This window comes from Phoxinus phoxinus (assembly GCF_949152265.1).
Source record: "Phoxinus phoxinus genome assembly, chromosome: 4".
Lineage (NCBI taxonomy): Eukaryota > Metazoa > Chordata > Actinopteri > Cypriniformes > Leuciscidae > Phoxinus > Phoxinus phoxinus.
Window position 1 is genome coordinate 38,751,483 of NC_136879.1, and position 11,236 is coordinate 38,762,718.

The window sequence follows — 11,236 nt, forward strand, 5'->3', positions numbered from 1 at the left end:
TTCCTCCAGCTCTTCTGGGGGGACACCGAGGAGCTTCTTGACTAACTCTGTGACTTCAGCTTGGGTGATGGACAAGTTCACCTCCGAGCCCTCAGCCTCTGCTTTCTCAATGAAAGACGTGTAGGTGGGATCATCGAAGTATTCCTTCCACCATCCGACGACATCCCCAGTTGAGGTCAACAGCTGCCCACCTCCACTGTAAACAGTGTTGGTAGGGCACTTCTTCCCTCTCCTGAGGCGCCGGACGGTTTGTCAGAATCTCTTTAAGGCCAATCGGTAGTCCTTCTCCATGTCCTCACCGAACTCCTCCCAAGCCCGATTTTTTGCCTTCACAACCACCTGTCCACAAGTCCACTTGGCCTGCCAGTACCAGTCAGCTGCCTCAGGTGTCCCACAAGCCAGCCAGGCCCGATAGGACTCCTTCAGCTTGATGGCATCCCTTACTTCCGGTGTCCACCACCGGGTTCGGGGATTGCCTCCTCGACAGGCACCGCAGACCTTACGGCCACAGCTCCGAGCAGCCGCTTCGACAATGGAGGTGGAGAACATTGTCCACTTAGACTCAATATCTCCAGACTGTGGTGTCCTGTTATTCAGTGCAATACTTACTGACACCACTAGGGGGAAGTAGTTGTGAAGATAAAGAGATGGATAGAAGGGGAGAGGAAGAGAGTTCTGAACACGAGCTCTGTATATGTGTTGGAGAGTTAATAATAAAGAGAATATGTAATCGTTCATCTGCTGTGGCCTGACTTCTATTGAGATCGAAACATAACACAGACTCCCTCGGGATCCGGTCGAAACTCCGCCAGAGGTGGAAGTTGAAGATCTCTCTGACAGGGGACTCGTACGTTTGGGTCTGCCGAGTCTAACCAGCTTCCTTCCCCGCCTTCGGATACAACTCACCACCAGGTGGTGATCAGTTGACAGCTCCACCCCTCTCTTCACCCAAGACATACGGCCGGAGGTCAGATGAAACGACCACAAAGTCGATCATCGACCTCCGGCCTAGGGTGTCCTGGTGCCACGAGCACTGATGAACATGGTGTTCGTTATGGACAAGCTGTAACTAGCACAGAAGTTCAATAACAGAACATGGATTTCACATAAACACACAGAACGGCAAGCTAAAACCACTATGGTCTGAGGGCGACATCATGGATAAGCAGCAAAAAGGTCTAAGAACCAAAGAAATGTTTTGAGCTGTATTTTAGTTTCGCAATTTGGCTGTAAAGAATGTTTACCTGTACAGAAGGTTTCTAACGTTTACTCTATTGAAGGTTGGCTTTTTGATAACAGACTGCACACTTGTCATCTTTATTCCTTGTGTTGCGAGGACTTTGTGGACTTTAATAAATGTGACCCTAGATCACAAAACCAGTCACAAGTGTCAGTTTTTTTTTTTATGCCAAAAATCATTAGGATATTAAATTAAATATCATGTTCCATTAAAATATTTAGTAAATGTCCTACCATAAATATATAAAACATTTATTTTTGTGAGTGATGCACAATCGCAAACATAAATGCACAACTTTAAAGGTGATTTTCTCAATGATCCGATTTAAAAAAAAAAATATTATTCATATTTTATATAAAATATATATTTTCAAAACCTGGTGGACTCTAAAAAGGCACACAAAAAAAAAATCAAAGCCAAAAATCTGAACAAGTTGTGTTTCAAATTTTAGGTTGATATCTCAAAAAATAAGCTTTCAGTAAGATTTTGTTTTGGCGCAGTACCAAACTTTTTCAGTAGTTGACATTACTGCCCATATAAGGGCGCCTCCATTTTCATATGTTGTTTGAGTGATCTGAACCATTATTTTTACAATTTTCATACAATTTATGAAGTAGACATCCTGTTCAGAATTAGTATTGGAAGTTTGGCAGATTTTGAAATGAATTCAACCTCTAAGAAACATAAAAAGATCCCGTATGTGCATTATAGCTCGCTGCCACATCACAAATGGTGAATCTATTATTTTTTTCTTTTTATTAACCCTTGTGCATTGTTCAAATTCTCATCCTTTTGTTATGTTCGTGGCTGAAAACAGCCACTACTTTAAACTGCTGTAAAAATTGATCAGATAAATATTTTTTTGCAATTTTTTTTGCATAAATCTATTAATCAACCTCAGTCATGTTCAAAACTACTAAATGTTTTTTTAAAATTCAGGATTTTAACTCTTTAATTGCCAAATTCATAAATTATGTCACTGATGGGGGGAAAAACACACAAAATGACTTATTTTCAATATAAAATGTGATTGTGGACTGGATTTTTTTAAACCTTTTATCACAGTCTTGGACCTGTCAAAGATTAGAAACAACATTGGTTTTGATGCATTATGCATTTTACTGTTGATAACCAGGTGGCACCATTAACCCTTTAGATAGGCCTGTGCAAAAAAAAGCTTAGTTTCTGGCTTTTACATGGAGTTATATCGAGTATAATAGCATAATAAAGTGTGTGTGTGTGTGTGTGTGAGAGAGTGTGAGTGTGAGAGTGAGAGTGAGAGAGAGAGAGCTCACCTTGATGTGTCTGAGAAAATCAAAATATGCACCTCAGCTCTCAGAACTACATGGAGTAAACAAAAACAAAGTAAGTGTATTTATGCATCTGCTGCCTTTTGATGGTGAGAAATGCAGACTAAACAAAAACTAAGCAAGTGGATTTAAACACTTGCATGCAAGCCTGCTGGTCATTTGATGGTGAGAAGAGCAGCAAGCAACATGAGAAAGGGCTTGACTTGCAGTGAAGTTTTAGAGATGCAGCCTGACCCCTCCAGCGAGCTGCAGGATGTATTGTCTTCTCCCTCTGACACCACAGACTAACAATGCATCAAAACCAATGTTGTTTCTAATCTTTGACAGGTCCAAGACTGTGATAAAAGGTTTTTTAAAAAATCCAGTCCACAATCACATTTTATATTGAAAATAAGTCATTTTGTGTGTTTTTTCCCCAAAATCAGTGACATAATTTATGAATTTGGCAATTAAAGAGTTAAAATCCTGAATTTTTAAAAAAACATTTAGTAGTTTTGAACAGGACTGAGGTTGATTAATAGATTTATGCAAAAAAAATATATATATATATATTTATCTGATCATTTTTTACAGCAGTTTATAGTAGTGGCTGTTTTCAGCCACGAACATAACGAAAGGGTAGTGAATTTTCCCACAGTGTACTGTTATGTTTTTGAACATTTTCAAAGCATTTTCCTAAAATATATGTGTCAAAATAAGATTTGTCACCAAAAATCATTCCATTTGCTGAAACACGGAAAAATTTATGGCCAAATTAAGACACAAAAATACCCCATAGTGGCTGAAAACATCCCCAACAGCACATAAGGGTTAAAAACATTTTCAGACCTTTTTTTCTAAAATAATTGAATGGATGCTATCTTTTGAACTCTCGGCATGAAAACAAACTGAGGTTTCTACCATTCTTTCATGATTTTTCATGTTCATCACTATTTCAAAATAAAGGTCTGAACACGCCTTAGGAGTATGAAAATATTCTTGTTGCAAATTGATAAATTACGGCTCCTCTGTAATTTATTTTGAAAATCATTTACCAAATAAGTAAAATAGAGATTGTAAGCTTTCAAATTATATATAGTTTGTCAAGATTAGTTTAGGTTTATTTTAGAATATTACTGTTTTAAATATGTAATGGCTGATGCCAATATAAGGGGTTAATCCCATATCTGGAATGGTAATGCTTGAAAGTTGTGTTTTCTCCGATTTGGGGTACAGGGGAGAACTTTGGTTATACCAGCTGTAATCCACTAGACAGAAAGGTCATCTTGGTCTTAAATTGAAGCTTATAAACTTGGGAAGTACATTTGAGGCAGTGATATGTATAATAAAATGCTTGAAAATGATCACTTTTGATGACAATTTGTCAGGCGGACAGACATTTTTTGGTCTTTTGGGGTATGTTGAGGGTGATATTTGACAGCAAAAAGGCAGAAATCCCCAGAATATTGTTCTGCTAGTTTCTCCTATGTGTCAGGATACTCCATGTTAAATTTTAGGGTTATATGACCATTTATGTAGCTGCAGTAGCTTAATATTCACAAATACATAATTCCGTCAAAAGCTTTTCCCAAAAAGGGAGTTTTTTGGCCCCTGAGACCAAACGGGGCCGAGATGGGGGTGGTCATTATCAACTTGTGATGGCCCAAGGTATAAGATAATAGGAAATAATAATGAAAAAAAGGTAGCAAAAAACATCCTGAGAAGTGGACCGGGTTCCCGGCCTAAAACACGTGCGTTTATAAAACTCCGAAAATACATTGAACTCTAGGCAGAAAAACGAATGTATAAACTTGTTCCCGTTTTATAACACCTCCACAACAATTATCAACTCCAAACTTCACTTAATACAACATATTTTCTCTCTTAAATGCAGACATACCTGACTCACTCCAGTCACAGGCTGTTCTGAGAGACAGCTGGCGCGAGCCGTGCGACCGGTCCATAACTGATGACGTCACTCACAGAACAAACTCAAAATATGAATTATAAATAAAAATACATATTTTCCTGTCTTTCAGAAAAAATAAAGATTATATTGATAATGTAAATAATTCTATTTAACTACTTTAATTATTGAACAAATAAAAGTTTGCTGGAACAGTTACCAGGAAAACCCCAAACACTACACACATATATAGCCTATATATAGAAGCGCTAATTTAATTCCGTGCCCGACCCGATTGACAAAGACCCGAACATGAGCACACGCATTAAAGCAGGTAGAAAAAAGAAAAGAAAAAAAGATTATGTAACAAGAAATCAAACCAAAGTCATTCTGAGTTGATGCATTAGGAAAATAGACACGCAGGCACAGCTCAACATGGTGGTAATAAGCCAAAAAGAAAAGAAAAAGATGGGAACGTGCAAAACCTACAAAACTTTTTTACAAATCTGCCCATACAGGCTAATTTATTTTATTTAGTACACAATCTTATTCAGTTAAGGTTACTAATACTGTCAGAAACATCCTATAGCCAATCACTACCGACATATTTTGCAGGTTTTATCGTGTTATTTTTGACAAAGTGTAGGCCTACTGTAGCCTACGTGTCATAAAGTTGACTATTTGTATTGACTTAGCCTACATTGTAAATTGTGGAAGCAATGTTTTTTTTTTTTTTTTTTTTTTTTGCTTGTAAATCTTGCATAAATTGTGACATTTGAGATAATTATTTGTAAAACCATTTTTACAAACATGTAGAATTATAAAAATTGCAAAAAGAACTCTGAACGTGAATTCATTGTGAAATAAGCATAGAGTGTAAAAGGAAATAAGACGTTATACTATAAGATTCAACGCGACAAAATCAATCTCAAGTCACAGCCAATCAGAGCTTGCGGCCGGAGTCTCTGCTAACTGCACTCGCAATAAAACGGACAAATTGGCTACTTAATCAAATTCATAAATATAACACTACTTTAACATGATTAAAAATCGAGTGACGGAAACAATCTTTGTCATAGAATAAACTTATTTGATCACACCGAGTGGACAGCTTCAATGTTCTTGTTTGTTTTATTTTCAGTATCTGAGGTGAATAACGTTCTCTTACGAGAGGTTCTCTCGTACTGCGTAATAGAATTACGCTACGGGTAAAGTCATCTTTGCTCAAGATATGAAGCCAAAATTTATCCTTAAATTTGTATATATTGTCAACGCAGTGTAGCAGCAGGCAGACCTAGAGCAGGCTGTCTAGCTGCCCCGCGGCAACTGCAGCAGCCTACCACTGAGCCGGGCGTGACTTCGCGCCCTCATGCGTCATAGCCCGCCAAAATGGGGGTGGCTTAGCGTATAAAAGGAAGGCTCGGGGGGCTGCTTCTCTGATTTTTCATCTCTTCAGCAAGCTCTACACATCGCTGGACTCCGAGAGAAGCCGCCACCGTCGAATCAAGCGACCAGCAAGTCTAGGAAAGCGTCTGAGGAAGCCAGCCGTCTTCGCCCCCTGAGCCATCCGTGCCTGCTACGCTATCCGGTAACAAAGTATCCTTTTTAGAAAACTCTCTCTCTCTCCGTGATCTCGCCGCCGCGACTCACGTGTCTAAAAGAGCGAGGCGTTTGTTGCAAAATGCCTCGGTTTTCATGTGGCTCTTGCAGAGCCGCGCTCAGCGACGGAGACCGCCACGTGGTTTGCGCTCTCTGCCGTGACCATGCAGCCCTCGCTCTGTCTTCGGGAGGCTGCATCCACTGCGAAGAACTGCCAATGTCGACCCTGCGGGCTCGACTTGCCGTGTCCGACGCCGAAGCTGTCACTCCGCCTCTCTCCAGTGGCCCGCAGAAGAAGAAACGCCGTGCCCAGAGACCACCGGAGCCCGTTGTCACGTGCAAACGCTTGCCGGAACTTTCCCATCGAGCTTCACGCTCCCCTTCACCGCTCCCCCTCCCCGACGCGCAGATGCCGGCTTCGGTCCTCACTGCCGTCGCCCTAGAGGATGAAGCGGAAGAGGATTACATCGACGACAGCTGTTCCCTCCTGGCATCGGAAAGTGAAGAGTGGTCCGCATCCCTCCGCTCCGCCCCTCACACAGGAATCTGGCCGGGCTAATGTGGACACGGAACTGCTTCGCCTCCTCACCATGGCCGTCGACCAACTTGGCCTTGAGTGGTCACCGCCCGCAGCACCCGCGCCTAACAGGCTCGACGGGTGTTTTCTGCCTAGCCGCTGCCAAGCGCCCACTTCTAGGTCAGCACCCTTCCTGCCGGAGCTTCATTCTGAGCTCTCGAAATCGTGGAACGCTCCATTTTCCACGAGACTACGCTCTCCTGCCTCCTCGACTCTCTCCCAGGTGGACGGAGCCGTCGAGAAAGGTTACAGCCGGATTCCCCCAGTGGAGGAGGCAGTCGCAGTGCACCTTTGCCGGCCATCTGCAAAATGGCGCTTAAAGTCTGCCCTCCCGTCTAAAGCCTGCAGGACCACTTCAGCCCTTATTCGCCGCCGCTGGACAGGCTGCTTCCGCCCTGCACTCGATGGCAGTCCTCCAAATCCTCCAGGCTGACCTCCTCCGTCGTATGGATGAGAAGGGCCCGAATCAGGACGTCATCACGGATCTGTGTAGCGCGACGGACTGTCTGTTTATACGGCTCACGCCGATGGTGTTATAAGTGTAGAAAATGTGCCCACGCCAATGTGTTCACCCCTACACACAAGCACGTCCCCCCGGTGTTTCTCTTGGTCTCAGAGCCCACTCACATAAAGCGGGCACGCGCCGCTCGAGTGTTAGATGTAGGAATTGTGCCCGCGCTTCAGTGCCCACACTTACACACTGCCTGCTCTGTTACACAGTTATCCCAGGGGGTGAAACCATTAAAGCCTACTGGCCATGTTGTAAACATAAGCCCTGTGACTGCTCAAGCGCGCTCACACTTACTAACAAACACTGTATCCCCAATGCCACTCACGCGCTCCGCTGTTCACGCCACAAAATGTTCTCCGCCCAAAGCGATCGAGTCATTGAATATGAAACAGCCGGCCGCCGCTTTCAGCGAGCCACCCTATTCAGTCAACGAACTTCTGAACTCAGAAGTAGCACACCTACTTCGCGCAGAAATAGCAAAACTGCTGTGCAAGAGGGCAATAGAGCCGTTACATCCGTCTGTGAGCGAGTCAGGCTTTTACAGCCGTTATTTTCTCGTACCCAAAAAAGACGGAGCACTCAGACCTATACTAGATCTGAGACGTTTAAACAAAGCTCTCATGAGAAGACCATTCAAAATGCTCACGACCAGACAAATCCTCGCGCAAATTCGCCCGGGGGACTGGTTTATTTCTCTCGATCTGAAAGTCGCATACTCTCAGATCCAGATCATACCCCGTCACAGGCCATGCTTGAGATTCGCCTTTGACGGTCAGGTATATCGGTACACCGTCCTGCCTTACGGCCTGTCGTTAGCACCCCGTACATTTACGAAGTGCATGGACGCGGCTCTCGCTCCCCTGAGAAGTCAGGGTATGCGAATTCTAAACTATTTGGACGATTGGCTGATTTTAGCACAATCAGAGGTGGAACTCATGTCTCACAGAGCAGTGCTACTCAGTCATCTGGAAAGCTTGGGTCTCACAGTCAATTGGGCCAAGAGCTCACTGCTGCCCCGTCAGTCAACCTCTTTGGTTGACGCGCGCGCCGTGTTCAGCGTCTGCCCGTGTCTTTCCAAAAAGGCAGTGTCGCCCCCCTGAAAACGTTTCAGAGAATGCTGGGCTTTATGGCTTCAGCCGCAGCAGTGCCCCGGCTGGGTCTACTGCGTATGCGCCCTCTGCAACGCTGGCTGAATGCTCATGTGCCTCACCGAGCCTGGGCCGGCGGCGGCTTGCAAATCAGAGTGACTCAGAGCTGCGTTTCAGCTTTGCAGCTCTGGATAGCGGCCGACTGGTATCAGCAGAAAATGACAATGGGGGTTGTCTCGTACCGAAAAGTCATCTCGACGGACGCCTCCAACCTGGGTTGGGGCGGTCTTTTCGAGGGCAGACCGGTCTTTGGCCTCTGGTCAGACTCGAAGAAGTGCCTTCACATAGACTGTCTGGAGATGATAGCGGTCGAGAACACTTTGAAATACTTCCTCCCATCTCTGCGGGGCCACCATGTGATGGATGCCAAAGTTATGTGATTTTGTTTTAAGCTTTGTATTCTGAATCCATTTAAAAGTTAAATACACAAAAATAAAGCAATTCCCTATTGCCTCATCCATGGCAGAATACCATTTCCAGGATTCTGCGGTTACATCGCCATCGCCTCAGTGCTCACGCCAGTCTGTGGACATTTCGGATCCTACAAATATTTGTAAACAGAATATCAAGACAGTCAATTATTGTAAAACTTGTGATTTGTTAAATTATTGCATTACAGGGCCAAACATGAGCATGATTAAATCATGACATACATTTTATTTTGGTGTGAACTACAATAAATAAATAAATGTGCATTTATTGCAGAGTTTTTATCACAGAGCAGAGGCTAGAGGGCAAAATGTCTGCTGTTCAAAAAAACAAAAAACAAAGGAAAAACCTTAAACAGAAATACAGAGTAAGATTTCTTTGTAGCCTATTTCTGTTTAAGGTTTTTCCTTTTGTTTGTTTTTTGAACAGCAGACATTTTGCCCTCTAGCCTCTGCTCTGTGATAAAAACTCTGCAATAAATGCACATAAATCAAGCATAAAATGAATGCAGTAAGAGCTTGAGTAGAAATATTTACAACTACAACTAACTTACCATTGCATATACAGCACTTGAATAAAATTACATATTACATTTGTCTTGTATACTTACTCGAAGCCTTTTTTTGCAGCATTTCTTTTTCCAGTGAAGAGGGCTTCATTAGCCACTCTCCACTCTATTATCATGCAAAATCAACACAGAATTTAACATGTGATGAACCATAGTCAATCTATTAAAGATACAATATGTAACAATTTTGTAATAAAAGATCCAAAAATCACTTGGACAGTGTGATATATTTCCTGCAGTTATGTACTTACAATATCCCAAAAGTCTCCAAAGATTTTTTATTTCAGAGAAATTCCAATTTTAAATAATTGCCCATCCCGGAAAAAAAATGTCGCCTGTCAGTGCCAGGATATTAATATCCGCTCTATCCTTGGTTTCCGCAATATCACGTGGACAAATGCGGAAGTGGTGATTATAGCTGTTGTGTACATCCATATACTGTCTATGTGTACATCATGGATCACGATTACTCTTTGGCGAGTATTGAAGTGCCAACTAAACGTAAGCGTCCATATGGGGATACACGCAGAATTTGTGACAAACGGAGGAATAGAACAAGGATAAATATCGGTGTGGGAAAAATGTGACAAAATCAGTAAAGTTCCTCTAGATGGGACACGAACTCGGGTCTCCCACATTATATGATGGCACACTTGCCCATGACACTATCGTGAATTATACAAAATTGCGCGTCCCCGCACCCACGCATGTAATAGCCTATTATGATTTCCGTCATTATTTTAATATATTTGTGTACCCACATTGGCCGGCCAGTCCGTGACCGAGATTATGGGAGTGCAATTAAATACAATCGGATATCTGTTGTTAAAAAAATATTAAGCCATTACTTGCAAATGTCCGTTCAAATTTAATTTTAACTACGATTGGTTTGAACACGTAAAACAACACTTCATTAACTATAAGCATCCTAAAACTACACAGCATTAACCTAACAAATCATTTGACAAATAGCTGTAACAGGATAATATAGCATAACATTTCGCGTTCCTTGTAGTTAATTCATTATCATGACATAAAATTTCGCGTTCAGACGTACAGGTAATACAAAAACTAATAAATGACCTCATCCGTGATCATGATTCATTAATTCCATACGTCTCTGGATGTTGAAAACGACATCTCCCATCGCTCCACTCTCTTTCATAGCGTCATCAAGTTTCCCCTTTGTTATTGTTTGAAACAGCGCCCTCTTGTGGCTTAAAATCTTACATACTGTAGCTTTAATGTTACGCTGAGGTACCATAGTGAGCCAACAAATATTTAATAATATCAACACTGGTAAAGGAGAAATAAAATCGTTTTAATTTACAGAAGTTTTGTAACCATCTCATTAAACTGCTAAACAACGAACGTCTTTGTTTAAAGAAAGCAGTATTAGCTAACGTTATTTATATCAGCTCGGTCTTTTCCGTAATAATAATGATAAAACAATATTTTTTCTGAATTGGCTGAAAAACGACACCTTAAATTACATTATTTAAACTTTTAACAAGTTAAATCGTCAATAAACAAGTCAATTCCAAATAGGAAATGAAATGATCAGATGATACACGGACCATTAACACCTGAGATTTTTATTGTCATACTTTGTAAGTTGTTCCAGCCACGACTTCGCAAGCCATATTGCTATAAACAAATAATCGTCACGTGGTCGCGGCTGGTTAGGACAAAAAATATGATGTAGCCTAATATAGTTACTGACATGAGGGTCTCATCATAAGTTTGACTTTTACATAGTTAAACTAATGTAAAAATAGTTAATAAAGCATTCATGTGATGGAATGGTTTTCTAAAAAAATCCTCCTATTCTTCCTAATAAATTCTTCCTAATAAAGCACTATGTTTTACAAAAACAAAATCTCTAGAGAATGAATGGTATTTTAGCATTTGATTTAGCAAGTAAAATCTCCTTAAGTTAGACTGAATGATCAGACAAAAAGACAAATTT

At 41.6% G+C, this 11,236-nt stretch overlaps 1 protein-coding gene across 1 annotated transcript in view; it reads right to left on the minus strand.

Annotated features, from left to right (window-relative positions):
- LOC306997003 (NACHT, LRR and PYD domains-containing protein 12-like) overlaps positions 1-4,457 on the minus strand; it is a 95,842-nt gene extending 91,385 nt beyond the window's left edge. Inside the window, exon 1 of the mRNA XM_079609987.1 lies at positions 4,430-4,457. The gene's annotated coding sequence lies outside the window, so the exon portion shown is untranslated. The remainder of the gene's footprint in view (positions 1-4,429) is intronic.
- Positions 4,458-11,236: the final 6,779 nt, after the last annotated feature.